Below are 3711 nucleotides of genomic sequence, written 5' to 3' on the forward strand. Positions count from 1 at the left end.
GTTAAGCTACTGAAAATGGATAGAAACCTGTAAAGTTCATTTCTTGAATTTGTATGCACTTATTGTGTAACCCCTTATTGTTTGTTTTTTAGTATTTTGCCTACTTTTGTTTGAGTTGTTTGTTGTTGTTGTTTGTTATGCTTCTGAAAATGGATACTAAACTGTGAAGTTCATTTCTTGATTTCATATGGACTTTTGTGTAACCTACTTTTTTCTTGAGGTGTGTTGTTTTGTTCATTTGTCAAATAGAAAGTGAGGAGCTTTGTAGCTGTTGTGTATACTTGAAGCTATGCTCGTGTTGGCTGTAAAATTGAATTTTTAGTATTTTGCTTACTTTTCTTTTGAGTTTGTTGTTGTTGTTGTTTGTTAAGCTTCTGAAAATGGATAGAGCATCATAAAGTTCATTCGTGATTTTGTATGGATTTGTTGTGTAACCCCTTTTTAGTATTTTGCATAGTTTTGTTTGAGTATGATGTTCCTCTTGTTTGTTTAGCTTCTGAAAATGGATAGAACACCATATAGCCATTTCTTGATTTTGTATGGACTTGTTATGTAATCGTCTTTTGGCCATTTTTAGTAATTTGCTTACTTTTGTTCGATTTCTTTTCTTTTTTTTAGGTTAACTACTTTTGTTTGAGTTTGGTCTTCCTGTTGTTTGTTAACCTACTGGAAATGGATAGAACACCATAAAGTTCATTTCTTGATTTTGTATGGACTTGTTATGTAACCACTTTTTTTCTTTTGGTTTGTTGTTGTGTTCATTTTGTCAAATCGGAAATTTGAGGAGCTTCTATATATCCTCGTATCTGCTGTAGATACTTGAAGCTATGCTCTTGTTAGTGGAAAGATTGATTTTTTAACTTTCAATATGAGTTTTGCTCAGAGCTGCCACTTAGTGAATGGAACTCCTAGTAGATTTATTAACGGGATGATATTAATGTGTAATTTTGATGTTGTTTTGTCATTTCTATCTTGATGTGTTCATTTTATCAGTTTCGTCAAGTTCTTCCTGTTATTTGTTACGCTTATGAAAATGGACAGAAATTTAAAGCTCATTTTGATTTTGTATGGACTTATCGTGTAACACCTTTGTTCTTTTGGTGTGGTGTTTGTTTTTTTCCAACTTGGTCCGGTTCATTTTGTCAAAGGGGAAATTCCAACTTGGTCCGGTTCATTTTGTCAAAGGGGAAATTTGAGGAGCTTCTATCGGCGCTGAATTTTTTTTTTTCTCACATGTTATGGGCTTATGACACTTAGGTAGTTAGAATTCTCTGTTTAATCTTGTATCTGCTGTATATTCTTGAAACCAACGTTGCTCGGACTGTCCAAAATTGTTGCCACATCTGTGTCGGATCCTCCGAAAATGCACTACTTTTGAAGGATTCGACACGCACCCCGTGACACTTTTGAAGAGTCCGAGCAACATAGCTTGGCAACATAGCTTGAAACCACTCTCTTGTAGACTGAAAGATTGAACTTTAGTTTTCTTAAGTTGCTGAAAATGGAAAACCCGTGAAGCTCGCTTTTTTGATTTTGTATTGACTTATGTTGTGAAGCCCCCTCCTTCCCATGGGAACCGAGGGATCAGCCTAAGTTGCTCGGTCTCTCAAAAAATGTCGCTGAACCCGTGTTGGATCCTCCAAAAATGCAATACTTTTGTAGGATCCGACATGCACCCAATGACATTTTTGAAGAGTCCGAGCAACATCAATCAGCTATCAGATGAGGAACGTTGAAGCAGTGAGGTTTTAATAGGATGAAAGTATATGCCTTAAGGAAAAGCTTAAGAGTTCTGTACTTATGCTAGTTATGTGCACATTCACCCATTAATAAACACTTTGCACCAAGCTCTGTAGGTAATTCGAAGATCTTGAGGTGCTTAGTTCAAGTTAAAATAGGTCACGTCACAGGTTTGAGCCATGCGTCATGTGAACTAAGCTTAATATTTAAGCGGAGATGAGTAAATGTGCGGGCCTATTATCCCCGAGTTTCAAAAACTGCAGTTGATGTGTCTGGAAGTGAATCGTTACTTCTTCCAGTCCTTTTATTTCTTCATATCTGTCCTACCTTTGGTGGACAGAGTTACCTAGTATTCTAGTACCTGTTGCTGGTGAAAGGTGACAAGTATTCTAGACACTACGGTCATAGAAAAAAGTCATTCAGAAAAAGATAAGAGCCTTAGGTTGAGATGATGATATTAAAGAGGAAGATAAAATCTGCGATTTCAAGTTCTATGCTTGCATGATCATGTGAGTTTTGATATCATATAATTCTCCTTTCTCATGCATACGAAGGAGTAAGGATGATGATTCTTTGTATAGTGGTACTTATGTTTCGTTTTTACTTTTTCCCAGTACTTTCTTTTCTTGGTGTTGACACCTTCCTCAGCTAGCCGCTAAAGGATAGTCAATTCTCATTCTCTCCCTCCCTTTTCTTGCCCAAACGAAACGATTCAGATTTATCTCTAGACTTGTCCTGAAGAAGAAACTTGCTCCTTTAAGCGGGTTCAATGTAGTAACCTCGGGACCAACAAGGGGTAGTACTGGAATATTCACCTGTTGTCCATCGACTACGCCTTTCGGCCTGATCTTAGGCCCTGACTCACCCTCCGTGGAGAAACCTTGTGAGTAATCATGGTGTATGAAGGGCAAGAGCATGGATTTTACCAGAAAGATGTAGGGTGGGTTCCGTTCAGGAGCGCAGATGAAATGAGGTCTGAACAGTTGAGCAATCTAGTCTTTCTTCATGGGTTATATCTTCCAGAAGTTACTGGCTATGAAGACGAGAAATGAAGCAAAACATTAGTCAACTAATTCTTTGCTCTTACGAGGTGGAGTCGGAGAACTACTCATAGTTCTATGAGATGTTTGGGAGGTTATTTTCAAAGCATAATTAGAACGACAGGAGGTTATTTCTCGTCTATGTTGAAGATGAAAAAGTTGGATAAACTGGAAAACGTGATAAGTTGCTAGAGGTTTTCAATAGTACATGAATGCCAAAGGCAAATTCTAATGTTATATTACTCCATTGTCTTCACTCAGAGTTAAATCCGGGGGAGGGAGGGAGAATGCGCGGAATTGGTGCTAGGCTGTATATATTTGTTTCAGTCTTATACTTTCGCTCGATCCATTTGTTCTTTTGGGATCTTTACAACAATAGCCAGCCAAATTTACTGAGCCACAGTTGTACCGTCATCATACATAGATTATATACCTATATTAAACATCAGCCGATGATTTTTAGTTCAAGTGGTTAGGTAGATGGCTACCTGATGCCGTTCCAGTTGATTGATTTCTGACTTTTTATTGCTATATATTTCGCAGGTCAGATAGTGTAGTCGGAGTAGAGCTTGCTTCAGAAGTTTTGAGGTGTTCAACCGTTAAACCTGGTTGAATTTTGTTTTCCTCGCCGCGCTTTTCTGGAACATGTGAACTGTTGTAAGTACATTGTTCCTTAAGTAGGGGGAATGAAGCCATCGGTCCGCGAAGCATATCAAGCTTTGTATCATATTTTGACAGATAGTAGCAAATGATTCATAGTTGATGAAGTATTTTTTGCATATATAAGTTGCCCAGATTTTGTATTTTCTAGTTTTGACCATCATTCATTCAATGAAAACCTAATGCTCAATTAGTCTTTTGTTTTCATCCGGACGTGTTATGTTGCTCGGACTCTTCAAAAATGTTGCATTCTATATTGGTCCCTTGAAAT

At 37.5% G+C, this 3711-nt stretch overlaps 1 long non-coding RNA gene across 1 annotated transcript in view; it reads left to right on the forward strand.

Annotated features, from left to right (window-relative positions):
• The window catches only part of LOC107844810, a 7270-nt gene extending 3623 nt beyond the window's left edge, over positions 1–3647 (forward strand). The window contains exon 2 of the long non-coding RNA XR_001666583.2: positions 3324–3647. This is a non-coding gene — a long non-coding RNA (uncharacterized LOC107844810). The remainder of the gene's footprint in view (positions 1–3323) is intronic.
• The last annotated feature ends 64 nt before the right edge of the window (positions 3648–3711 follow it).

The sequence above is a fragment of the Capsicum annuum genome, chromosome 10 (assembly GCF_002878395.1).
Source record: "Capsicum annuum cultivar UCD-10X-F1 chromosome 10, UCD10Xv1.1, whole genome shotgun sequence".
NCBI classification, from domain to species: Eukaryota; Viridiplantae; Streptophyta; class Magnoliopsida; order Solanales; family Solanaceae; genus Capsicum; species Capsicum annuum.